Raw genomic sequence first — 13,783 nt, 5'->3', positions numbered from 1 at the left:
AAGATAGAAGAGCACAGCCTATTCAAGGTAAGCTGTGCTGCATGGCTGCTTTAAAATCGGATTTTGGGTTAGGGGAGGTGACAGAATCCCTTTAAAAGAATCGTGTCACCGTCCAAGTCCCTGCCAGGCTTCCTGCTCTGCGGCTCCCTGTCTCCTGACAAGTCCGTGGGTGGAGGGTGGTTGTATAGTAATGCATGTAGCAGAGCTGTGTGTGTATAGGGTGCTATGGGGGGGGGTATAGTATTGCATGTAGCAGGGCTGTGTGTGTATAGGGTGCTATAGGGGGTATAGTATTGCATGTAGCAGAGCTGTGTGTGTATAGGGCGCTATAGGGAGGGTATAGTATTGCATGTAGCAGAGCTGTGTGTGTATAGGGGGGTATAGTATTGCATGTAGCAGAGCTGTGTGTGTATAGGGTGCTATAGGGGGTATAGTATTGCATGTAGCAGAGCTGTGTGTGTATAGGGTGCTTGTAGCAGAGTAGGAAGCCTGGCAGGGACTCGGTGACAGGATTCTTTTAACTAATAAACTCTTAGACAATTATCTAAATCCCTGCAATAACTATACAGTGTAATTACATCCCAGTCTGCCCCACTGCATTCACTGCAGCAGAGCTGTGTTTGCCAGGAGCGAGTCCCTCCAGACCTTCGGTTCACTTGAGAGCCGACTCAGCAAGTGAACCGAAGATTCGATGAGCTGAGCATGCGCATTGATCTTCAGTTCACTTGCTTCTGCCGGTTCAGGAAGTGAACCGAAGATCCGATTCATGAATCGGTTCTTTTGAATGAACTGATTCAAATGAATCGATTCATGAAAAAGATCCGAACTTCCCATCTCTACTCCCTGGTTGAAGGATGCATGTGTATCTGTGAGAAGGTCAAAGGAATAAGAAAAACAAACAGCAGGTGGCGCCATACAGATACATTTTACGGAATAACTCAGGGGTTATGTTAAATTTGTAATCATATGCAAATACAAAAGATCTCAGATCCAGGTGGTGGTTTGAAAACTTTAGAAACTTTTGGTGTCATACAACCCCTTTAAATTAGAGCATTAGGTCACAAGCGCCCCAGGACCATGCAAAACTATTAGTTATGAGGAGAATGGAGGGGTCCCTCTTAGAAGCCAATAAAATTTCAGCTCTAATCTTTCAGAGGCTCTTTGGAAAATGAAAGCAGAGATGTGATTAGTTACAGCTTCACCTAGGTGTCGCGCTGCTTTTCCTAAGCGTCTCCTCTGGTGTACGTACGTCATTATCCAGGGATAATGTATGCAGTCAGCCAGGCATTGCCGAGCGTCACGTGACTATCCGCGTGTCAGCGTCTCACGTGTTCTACGTGATTACGTCATACGCCAACTTTTGCAGGAAGGAGGAAGTGTTTCAAGATGGCATCGCGCAGTGAGGCCGGGGTTCGGGAGCTGGGTGTGTAGGCAAGTGACAGATTCACCACCGGTAGAGGAGGCGGCCCAGCGGGTGAGTGCCGCCGGGACTTCTTTTTAGTGGGGCTCGCTGGTTTCTGTCACCTGGGTGTTGCGCTCTGTGCCGCCTAACATTGCAACTGTGGGTGGTAAAGGGAGGACAGATTACCGTTTCTCAGCACAGTACCGGGTCCCGCCTGTCTGCTCTGTGTCCTTATCATCCTAGTGTCTGGATCACTGCGCTGGCTGCCATGGTGACTGGACCGTGGACATGACTGGGTTATAGGCATGGTGACTGGATCACTTCCCTGACTGACATGGTGACTGCATCACTGTCCTGACTGACGTGGTGACTGGATGACTGTCCTGACTGACGTGGTGACTGGATGACTGTCCTGACTGACGTGGTGGCTGGATGACTGTCCTGACTGACGTGGTGGCTGGATGACTGTCCTGACTGACGTGGTGGCTGGATGACTGTCCTGACTGACGTGGTGGCTGGATGACTGTCCTGACTGACGTGGTGGCTGGATGACTGTCCTGACTGACGTGGTGGCTGGATGACTGTCCTGACTGACGTGGTGGCTGGATGACTGTCCTGACTGACGTGGTGGCTGGATGACTGTCCTGACTGACGTGGTGGCTGGATGACTGTCCTGACTGACGTGGTGGCTGGATGACTGTCCTGACTGACGTGGTGGCTGGATGACTGTCCTGACTGACGTGGTGGCTGGATGACTGTCCTGACTGACGTGGAGGCTGGATGACTGTCCTGACTGACGTGGAGGCTGGATGACTGTCCTGACTGACGTGGAGGCTGGATGACTGTCCTGACTGACGTGGAGGCTGGATGACTGTCCTGACTGACGTGGAGACTGCCTCCCATTGAAATGAATGGAAGACAGCAACCAGTTGGAAAGCCATGTGACTGACAGCAAAATTTCTGCGAAGACTTAGTGTGAACAGCCCCTAACGCCTGTGTGCATAGTGAGTCTGAGGGGCTCTGTTACATCGTGTTAGAGGCGGGAGGTAATAGCAGCCCGGACACAGCAGGCTTCCAGCAGGTCCCTGGCTGCCTTGACAAGTACTTGTCGCCCTGCAGTTGCATATGTGGGGTGCTTGACAGAGGGAGCTAATGACAGTAGCCTCTGAGGGGTTAAACAGCTTAGATCCGCGATATCACCGATCCCAGCAGTTTGAGCAGAATGCCTGCAGTATAATAAAGCTGACACTCCCATGACGTGGTGTGGGCACAGCTGATCAGCTGGGGTACCAGGGGTCACCCACTCAGCCGATCTGATATATATTGCTTTATCCTGAGGATAGGTCGTCAGTATTAAAAAAAGCAGACAACCGCGGTAGCCTGATCAGACGGGCTGTTGTGGCATAAATGCTGACTGCCAGACAACAAATGCTGCATTCAGTTTGTCCAGCTGAAACCCTGCATTTATACCGGATAAGCGGTCAGATCAGTGCTGGGTTCCATTCTAGTCAGTGGGGATCTGGTGGTACACCAGCATATCCGGGAATGGCTGTCAGGCTACCGGAATTCAAACGCCGTTGTGATCGGGGCCTTGTACACACAACAGAGCCGGGCCGGGGGCTTGTATGGCTGCTCGTGAAGCGGTTGTGTCGCGCTGTAAGCACTGTAGAATGGTCACTCTGTATGGGAAATCTCCGTAGCGCAGCGTCGGCGTTAGACATACCAACGTGCAGGATGGGCTCACAGCAGTCTGTGGGCATTGGGGCAGATTTACTAATCCTGTGGGTGGCATGAACTTATACTGTTTAGACCTGAGCCAGATTTATCACGGGGGCTCAGGTGGGGTCATAAATCTGGTGGTGGGATAGACACTTTTTAAAATTTTTATACCACATATTGGTTGGCTTGGGGTACATTCACGCCGTTGGGGGGTAAAAATACAAAAAACTGTTTTTAACAGGTGCTTTCTGAAACATGGCTGTTAGAAATGGCCCCCTTTAATTGTATGGGGACTGTGGGTCTGTGAAAACAGCCCAAAATAGGACATGAATAAGTCCATTGTCTTCAATGGTTCTGCCGTGTACCCTTATAGTTTGAGACGGAATTTTAATGCGACATAGAAGACAGATTTATGCTGCTGTGTTAAGATCACATGAGGTTGTGTAGACTGGATACAATTGTACCAAACCCTGAGCTTTGAGAAGTTTTAAGTCCACATGGTTCTGAATGCAAATAATGAATATTCCCATTCACTGTCAGCAAGCAGAGATCTTTTTAAAGGTGCTGAATGTTTGGAAAAGAAGCAATAATCATCTATCCACTGGATGTTAGATCAATGGGGGTGCAGTGGTTGGTACCCCTACCGCCTGCCAGAACAGGGGACTCGGCAGTGGGGCATCGTTACATATGCGTCCTGGATTCTATGTGTGTGGTCTGCAATATACATGCAGCGGCCATGTGCGCTCCGTATTATGGATGCGGACCCCTTCACTTGACTGGATCTGCAAGATATGGAGCGGAAGCACTACCAAGCGCATCTGTGGGATTGTACTGCAAAAAGAGCATCGAGGATCCATTCATGTAAATGGGTCCACATCTGTAAACGGGCACGGGGCAAAGGCGTTCGTTTGTGTGAGCCCTAAATCACAGTTGAAAATACTTATGACCAGATATACAACATGGTGCGGCAGAATCTGCGACTTCTTCCCCGCACGTGCCAGATCTAAAAAAGTGGGCGTGGCATTGACGGGCAAGGGGACAGACCAGCAGGCCCGTCTCATTCATAATTTTCTCTGACTTTTAGGCCTAGAAAAGGGTCTAAATGTAAGACGGCAAGGAAACTCTTACGTTTAGAATCGGCGGTGGATACGCTAAAGTTATGTAGAGGCCAGCGTCTAAAACACCGGTCTTAATACATGTGCCCTTTAGTACATGGTGGTTAGTGGCAGTTCCTTCAGACTGGAGTGCCCCTTTAAGCTCCCATCCATTACTGTGCTGGATTATAGAAATATGCTTTTTCCAGCCCGGCCTAATGTACCTGTGCGATATAGGGAGCCAAGTTTCCATTTATGAAAAAGGCTGACTTGTAATACGTGCGCTGCGAGGTGTCTGGACGCTTGGCGTGGTAGGCTGTCACAGCTTTCATTGATTTTAACGGGACAGAATTTTCTCCCTGCATGTTAATTATAAGCGACAAAGATGCCAGTGTGACCGTCTGGGAAAGAAGACTATTTATATAAGCGTCACTGGGCCTTAAAGGAGAAGTCTAGAAGTTATACCGGTAATTTTTTATTTATTTTTTTGCTTTGTGTATTGAAGCTGTCACCCCAATCAATTGTGGAACCTAGGGGTTCGTTCACACATTGCAGTCATATTGCGTTCTTTGCTGTAATTTTGTGAGACTCTTGAAATAAAGAAAAAAACAATATGGCTGCGACATATGACTAAGGGCTCATTTAGACGTCCGTTTGTTGCTTTCCGCATGTGATTTGCAATTTTGCAGATTAGTATGAGGACCCATTCACTTCTATAGGGCCCCAAAAGATGCGAACAGCACTCCGTGTGCTCTCTGTATCTTTTCTTCCGTTCCACGGCCCCGCAAAACGAATAAAACATGTCCTATACCATTGAAGTCTATGGGTCCCCAAAAATGTGGAATGCAATCAATTTTTTATTTATTTTTTGCAGACATGCTGAACTCGCCACAAAAAAAAAAAAAAAAGATCAGCATTTTCGCAGACCTCAAAAATAATGTCCCTGTCTGAATGAGCCCTTAACCATAGGGCATAAAAGCACAAGCTAAGGCCTCTTTCACACTTGCGTTGTCCGGATCCGGCGTGTACTCCACTTGCCGGAGGTACACGCCGGATCCGGAAAAACGCAAGTGTACTGAAAGCATTTGAAGACGGATCCGTCTTCAAAATGCTTTCAGTGTTACTATGGCAGCTAGGACGCTATTAAAGTCCTGGTTGCCATAGTAGTAGTGGAGAGCGGCATACTTACAGTCCGCGCGGCTCCCGGGGCGCTCCAGAATGACGTCAGAGCGCCCCATGCACATGGATGATGTGCCATGCGATCACGTCATCCATGCGCCTGGGGCGCCCTGACGTCACTCTGGAGCGCCCCGGGAGCCGCGCGGATGGTAAGTATGCTGCTCCCCACTACACTTTACCATGGCTGCCAGGACTTTAGCGTCCCGGCAGCCATGGTAACCATTGAGAAAAAGCTAAACGTCGTATGCTGCAATGCGCCGAAACGAGGTTTAGTTTTAAGGCCGGATCCGGATCAATGCCTTTCAATGGGCATTAATTCCGGATCCGGCCTTGCGGCAAGTGTTCAGGACTTTTGGCCGGAGCAAAAAGCGCAGCATGCTGCAGTATTTTCTCCGGCCAAAAAACGTTCCGTTCCGGAACTGAAGACATCCTGATGCATCCTGAACGGATTTCACTCCATTCAGAATGCATTAGGATAATCCTGATCAGGATTCTTCCGGCATAGAGCCCCGACGACGGAACTCTATGCCGGAAGACAAGAACGCAAGTGTGAAAGAGCCCTAACTGTGAAATCAGTGCATGACGATTTCCATTACTTCAGCGACAGATTATAAACCAATGAACCCTCAGTAAAGGAATTGCGCCCCGAATACTGAGCCCAATGATCAGAGTACTACTTTTAAGAACTACAGGATTTTACATTGTCACCTGATCGGCAGGGCTCTGACTCCCAGCATCCCCGCCAATCAGCAGTAGCTGCAGCACTGGAACTAGTAGTGGACAGAACTGGTTGCTGCAGTGGGAGTGGGCGGGGCTGTGTAGTTCTGGGATCTGACTCCCAGCGCTCCTGCCGTGTGTGTAGGATAGGCCATCAATGTAAAAATTCTCAGTTGAAAAGCACCATTGCGACCAAATCTAGCCTCTGCGTTTAGTTGTTCAGTTTTTTCCACGCGGGTGCAATGCGTTTTGATGCGTTTTTCACGCGTGTGATAAAAAACTGAATGTTTACAAACAACATCTCTTAACAACTGTCAGTGAAAAACGCATCGCACCCGCACTTGCTTGCGGATGCAATGTGTTTTTCACGCAGCCCCATTCACTTCTATGGGGCCAGGGCTGCGTGAAAAACGCAGAATATAGAACATGCTGCGATTTTTCACGCAATTCGGAACTGATGCGTGAAAAACAACGCTCATGTACACAGACCCATTGAAATGAATGGGTCAGGATTCAGTGCGAGTGCTATGCGTTCACATCACGCATTGCACCCGCGCGGAAAACTCGCTCGTGTGAAAGGGACTTAAGGCCTCTTTCACACGAACGATACGGATTGGCTCAGGATGCATTCAGTGAAACTCGCAGCATTTCGGAAGCAAGTTCAGTCAGTTCTGTCTGTAATTGCGTTCAGTGATTGTTTTTTTTTTTCCGCGCGGGTGCAATCAGTTTTCATTTGTTTTTCACGAGCATGAAAAAAAGCTGAAGACTTACAAACGTGGACTGCCGGAGGAGGCATTTTATTTATTTCGGGGCCTCTGCTTCATTATAAATTAAATGCCGCTTTCGGTGGCACAGGCCCCATCAAGACCAGCGTGGCCCGCACTGGTCTTGATAAATTGGGGCCTATGTCTACATGTAAAAGTAAGTCACTGTTGTTAGATACATTACTTATTTTGTACAGATCTTGTGGTAAATCCTGAATGATCCTCCAGAGCTGCACTCACAGTTCTGAGGTCCTTCTTTCACGCTTTTTTCAGCCTGGTTGCAGTGCAAGTTAGTAAACGCTTTTCTGAACCCTCCGTAGCTGGTCTTACGGAGTGCCGTCTGCTGCTCTTTGGCTGGAAGACCTCGCCTCAGTTCGTGGGAGGCTTCGGGTCACTGCTTTTTGTCCTGTTTCAATTAAATGCAATATTTAAAGCAGAACTACTGATAATTAATGAAGTGCTGTCAGGAGGGCAGCCGCTCCCTGCGTTGTGTCAGACATAGGCGGGTGAGTTTTCACACGGGTGAGTTTTCCACGCGGGTGCAATGCGTGAGGTTAACGCATTGCACCCGCACTGAATACGGACCCATTCATTTCAATGAGGCTGTGCACATGAGCGGTGATTTTTCACACAAGCAAGTGCAGGCGGTGTGATTTTCACGCATGGTTGCTAAGGAGACGAGGGATGAGCGACCCCATTTACTTTAATTTCGATTTATAACATGGTTATAAGGGAAAATAATAGCATTCTTAATACAGAATGCAAAGTCCAATGTCAATTGAGGGTTAAAAAAAATAATAAAAACATAACTCACCTCATCCACTTGATCGCGCAGCCGGGATCGACTTCTTTGTTCTTCTTGAAGGACCTGCAAAAGGACCTTCGCTGAAGTCAGTGAGCTCACCATGTGGCGAGCGCGGTGACGTCAGCGCAGGTCCTGCTGAATGAAGTATAGAAGGTCCTTTAAGAAGAACAAAGAAGGGGATCGCGGCTGCGCGATCAAGTGGATGAGGTGAGTTATTATTTTTTTAACCCTCAATTGACATTGGAATTTGCATTCTGTATTAAAGAATGCTATTATTTTCCCTTATAACCATGTTATAATGGAAAATAATAAAAATCTACAGAACACTAAACCTGAACTTCAGTGAAGTCCAGGTTCGGGTCTGGGTACCACATTCAGTTTTTTTTTGTTTTTTTTTATTTCTCACGCGCGTACAAAACGCATTGCACTCGTACGGAAAAAACTGAACATCGCAACGCAATCGCAGACAAAACTGACTGCAATTGCGTGCCTACTTACGCGGGTTTCCTGCAATGCACCCTGAACACATCCAGTCCTCTCCCGCGATGCCTGTGTGAAAGAGGCCATAGATTTGAGATCTTTCCAAGTATGAAGAGGTTTCCACAGAGAAGGAAGCTGAGAGGCCTCGTGACTAACAGGATTGCACAGATCTTTGGTATGTGAAATCTTGTCTAAGCCTGAATGGACTAAATGTGTGAGAGGGCAATAAACAAGTTATAGCCAATCATATGAGCGAGGGTTCTGTGCTAAGTCTGTGATTTAAAGGGACAGTAAACCTAATGTATCTGCTTGGGGTGGAGGTGAATGTAATGTGTTCTCTCCTGCTATTGGCTATTCCTGGTGGAGGTGGGGACTCACTGAGGACCTCCATAGACATCTACTTCTATATATGTGAAATGGTCAGAAAGGAAACATGTAATCCTGCTGAGCTGGTCACTTAGACAAAATTCTCTCCTCGTCTAATGTCAGATCCGTAGGGACACTTTAAGGAGCTATAGTCTACTGTGTAGTGGAAACTTGTATGTGGGGGTCCAGGCAGGGTGAATAAAATATCTGACCCTGGTAGGACTAGGTTCACTTATCGTGATGATGATTTAATTTTTTATTTTATTACTTAAAGAGGACCTTTCACTAGAATAAAACATCTAAACTAACTATACAGACATGGAGAGCGGCGCCCAGGGATCCCCCTGCACTTACTGTTATACCTGGGCGCCGCTCCGTTCTCCCGTTATAGCCTCCGGTATCTTCATAGTTAGGCTCCACCCAGGGGAACCTGCCGGCGTCTCATTCTCCCATGCTGCAGCGCTGGCCAATCACAGCGCTCAGCTCATAGCCTGAGAGGCTTTTTCTTCTCTCTCAGTCTATGAGCTGAGCGCTGCGATTGGCCAGCGCTACAACATGGGAGAATGAGACGCCGGCAGGTTCCCCTGGGTGGAGCCTAACTATGCAGATACCGGAGGCTATACCGGGAGAACGGAGCGGCGCCCAGGTATAACAGTAAGTGCAGGGAGATCCCTGGGCGCCGCTCTCCATGTCTGTATAGTTAGTTTAGACGTTTTATTCTAGTGAAAGGTCCCCTTTAAAGGGGGTGTCCAGGACCAAGATATCCATAGGATAGGTCATCAGTATCAGATTTGTGGTAGTCTCACATCCAGCAACCCCGCAGATCAGCTGTTATTTGTGTCTGTGGTTCCAGAAAGTAAAGAATGTACAGAGTTGGAACGCCCCAGCTCCATACACTGCATAGTGGTTGTCTAGGGCAGTGTTTCCCAACCAGTGTGCCTCCAGCTGTTGCAAAACTACGACTCCCAGCATGCCCGCATAGCCAAAGGCTGTCCAGGCATGCTGGGAGTTGTAGTTTTGCAACAGCTGGAGGCACACTGGTTGGGAAACACTGGTCTAGGGTACTGCAGCTCAGCTCACCACCATTTGAATACGATCAGTTGCAGTACCCGAGAATAGCCACTACACAGTATAAGGCGCTGTGGTGTTTTGATTCTGTACACTGTTTACTTGCTGCTGGTAACAGCTGATTGGGGGGGGGTGCCGGGGGTCGGAATCAGTCTGATACTGATGACCTGTTCTGTGGCTAGGTCATCAGTATCTTAGGGCGCATTGACACGACCGTGTTGCCGCCGTGCCTCTGTTGCGAGCTGAAAATCACGAACACCGGCAGTGTGAACTCTGCACTCCCGATTGACTTCAGTGGGTCCATGATTCGTCCAAGATGCGGCAAGAGATAGGACATGTTCTTTCTTTTGCAACGCAGAGGCACGGACCCAGAAGCACGTGGAAGGCCTTGTGTATGGACATTGTCAGGTACATTTAAAGGGTTTATCTGGTAGACACTAGAAGCCTTTTTGTACTGATACGTTTCCATGCATGTTTTATTTTCTGTATGCTCAGAATAGAATACGACAAACCCTTCCAAGAGGAGGACCTGTGCACGGTACAACATAAAATAGTGAGCAAGCAGCCAGCTCCCTCCACCCTTCTTCATCATAGTTTGTAGACCTATCATTTAACCTCCCGTCTCGCTCTCCGTGACCTCTTTTTGCATTTACATGTATTGGACGTTGTTTATACGCCTTAGCCTAAATGAGGTCATTATGTTGATCAGCTGCTGAATCTGTGCCAGAACCCAACGTCTATGCACTTTTTTGGGGGGCGGCCTAAAGTGCAGATATGACGTTCCTGGAAGCTTCCAGCAACTTTCAATCACTTTTTGACTCGCCTGATAATGGCGACTTTGTGCTCTACTTAGAATTGCAGGCATTCACTGTGGACAGAGCTATTTTCTGAAAGTAAACTTTTTTTTGTGTGGTCACTCGTCAGCCAATAACATGAAGTGAGAGCGTTCCCTGTTTAGAGAGAACCTTTTTATAATCTGCCTCTTTCACATGGGGCCTTGTCTCCATTATTTTCTTACAAGGGTCAACAATGGCCGTAGATCATGAACTGTAGCCACGGCCCATGTAACGCACGGTGGTAACCATTTCTGTATAGGTGGAGGAGCAATGTGGCGGTCGCTTTGCTTGATGCAGCGCTACATTTGTTTTCCTTTGAATAAAAAAGGCACATTTATTGCTACCCCTTCCTTTACTACTGCCTCCCAGTCTCTCCATGTAAGTGACGCTGGTATCAACTGTTCCCCAGTAAATAATGTAAGAACATATAGTAGTGTTGTGTTCTCTTTCTAAATGATATAAGCATAGATAGAAATACTGTCCGAAAAATAATGTAAGCCCGAATAGTACTGCCCCCCTGTCTGTCCCTGTAAATAATGTAATCCCGAATAGTAATGCCCCCCTGTCTCTTCCTGTAAATAATGTAAGCCCAGATAGTACTGCCCCCCTGTCTGTCCCTGTAAATGATGGAGGTACAGATAGTACTGCCTCCCTCTCTTCCCGCTTCGCTATCCACCAGTACATGTCGGTGGGATGGTGGTGCTGAGTTTGTACCATTAGCTGTAACATACAGCTGACACCCTTCTGTGGCATCTAAGACAAAAGGAGAGGGCCCCTTGTTTGCACCCGGTCACCTACTCCCTGCCAGTATAATACACTGCAATACACAAATATTCCCGTGTTTATAAGGATTTTCATATTGATGGCCTGTCCTCAGAATGTCATCTATTGGGATTGGCAGGAGTCCGACTCTGGGGACCCCGCTGATCAGCTGTTTAAGTAGGCGGCCTCCTTGTAGCTCTGTCCATATGATAGTATATCTTATTAGAAAAAAATGCCTATTTTTCTACCTTTTTTTTTTTTTTTTTTTCTCTTCCTCTGTCCGCTGAACTGATCTCTCACCCTCAATTCAAATCCATCTTGAGAGATGAGACAGACTATCAGATCATTGGGAGATCAGGTTGCATGGCCCTGATAAGTCTGGGAAAAGGAGGGGTGACCTGCTGGACAGAAGCGCACACACTGGGGGAGATTTATCAAACTGGTGTGAAGTAGAACTGGCTTAGTTGCCCATAGCAACCAATCAGATTCCACCTATAAATGTCAGATCCAAAGTTCAGAAAGACGTTTTTTTTTTGTTTTTTTTTTCACGTGGCCCAGCGAAAGTCTCCAGAGTTGACATGAGTAGTGATGGATGAACATTGGCTGGGAAGTTTTGCGAACGCGTGTTCGCAATCAAATGTTAGCGAACCGTGTGTTCGCGGTGGGCCCCATTCACTTTAATGGCAGGCCAACCTGAAAAAACCTTTAGATCATATTTGCAGCCACCAAATATTTACTAGAAGAACACAAATAGTCCCACAACATGCAGTGACATACCAGAGGGGGATCAATGGCAAAAATTCCCACTAACAAATATGTATTTTAATCAGGGGCCATTTTTATGCGTCTTAAAGGGAAACTCTCAAAATTGTGCCCTGCTGGAGCCTAGGAAGTTTTTATTTTAACCTATTTGGTGGAAGCGGGTATATTGCACCCCTGCCTCAATCAGTTTTTTTTGGGGGGGCACAGGGATATCACACCAGTAGAAATCAGTTATTCCAATAGCGTTTGGCACTCTGTGTGGCAGCAGAACCGCACACAACTGCTGCTCAATTCAAATGCACTATAATATACTCTCTATGTTAGAAAGTAGATTATAAGTATATCACACCCTTCTGTATGTCACACCTCTCGATTAGCACACCTACACCAGTCTTTAAAAGGACTTTTGTGGCCCTATTAGCTAGTGTTTGGTGTCCCCAACAGCCTGTCCCTGCTCCACACAGCAACCTCTCCCTACACTAGCAAAACACATAGGGCCAGATTTATCATGACTCTGACAGCTCACTCCACTTTCTCATATGGCTAAAGTCAGTTTTAGCCAAGTCAGATTTATGATCGGCCCTTTAAGACTGTAATAAATGTGGTTTGACGGTAGCAGTTTATCCGTCAGTAAGCAGCTTTACAAAAGTTGCACGTTTTTATGAAAAAGTCGCATGTTCTATTAAAAAGTCTCATAAGATAAGCATGGTCCTCACTGGAGTGAAATTGCGGCTTTTTTAAATAGTCCCAATAGTAAATCTGTCTAGAGATTCATTTACATAAGAAAACACGCCCACTTTCAGAAAAAAGTCGCAAATTTGTGCGCAGTTTTAGCTTTTGGGACTTTTTTGGGGGACTTTTTCACTCCATTATTCTGACCTGAGCTAATGATAAATCTGGCCCTGAATGTAAAATGGCGACCAGATCGGGTTTATTTATAGGTAGGGGGTATGTCCATGTGCTGAAACGTCTCAATTGGCTGTCCTGTCCCACCTGATGGATGTGTCATGGGTCAATGTTCGGCGCAATGCAAAAGAATATGGCGCATGCGAACATCGCCGTATGTTTGGCAAATCGCGAACGATCAAAGTTCGCCGCAAAACGACCGCCGAGTGAACCGCAAGGCCATCTCTAATAATGAGTCATGTGAGTGGTGAACCATCTCCGAGTCTTCTGATTTGGTTCATGACTTGGCATCTTTCGTAATCGTACTTCCGTTTAAACCGGCCTTTCCACATAGATTACCAGAGTCCTACGGCGTTTTAGTCTTGGCCGTAGCTACCAGTTAGGCCCCATTCACGCGTCTGTGATTTCCATAGGTGAATATGAGCCAAAACCAGGATTGGAGCCTCCACAGACATGAGGTATAACCCTAAGTTCACACCTGAGCGTTTTACAGCGCGTTCAAACGCGCTGTAAAACGCTCAACACATGAAAACCAATGCTTCCCTATGGGAATGGTTCTCACCTGGGCGTTTTACAGCGCGTACGATCGCGCTGTAAAACGCCCGACGCATAATCAAGTACTTGAGCTTCTTTGGGGCGTTTTGACGCGCGTTTGTGGCCATAGGACACTGCAGTCAATCACACAAACGCGCGTCAAACGCGTGTTTACTATTACAAAAAAACGCGTGTTTACTATTACAAAAAAACGCGCGTTTACTATTACAAAAAACGCGCATAGAAACGCTCAGGTGTGAAAGCAGGGTAAGGGAAAGATCTGCATCTGTTCTGTGTTTAGAGCCGCTCCTGGTTTTGGCTCACAATCACTGATGGGGATATCACTGACCGAACACTGATGTGTGAATGAGGTCTTATTCCTTGGTTGC

General features: G+C 47.2%; 1 protein-coding gene across 2 annotated transcripts in view; it reads left to right on the top strand.

Moving 5' to 3' along the window:
* Positions 1-1,350: 1,350 nt before the first annotated feature.
* The window catches only part of UBAP1 (ubiquitin associated protein 1), a 41,334-nt gene continuing 28,901 nt past the window's right edge, over positions 1,351-13,783 (top strand). Inside the window, exon 1 of one of the 2 annotated variants that reach the window (XM_044292617.1) lies at positions 1,351-1,474. The gene's annotated coding sequence lies outside the window, so the exon portion shown is untranslated. The remainder of the gene's footprint in view (positions 1,475-13,783) is intronic. The other variant, XM_044292616.1, reaches the window with a different exon arrangement.

This window comes from Bufo gargarizans, chromosome 1 (genome assembly GCF_014858855.1).
Source record: "Bufo gargarizans isolate SCDJY-AF-19 chromosome 1, ASM1485885v1, whole genome shotgun sequence".
In the NCBI taxonomy this organism is placed as follows: domain Eukaryota; kingdom Metazoa; phylum Chordata; class Amphibia; order Anura; family Bufonidae; genus Bufo; species Bufo gargarizans.
Note: the sequence above shows the minus strand (reverse complement) of the source record. Positions and strands in the feature narration are given on the sequence as shown.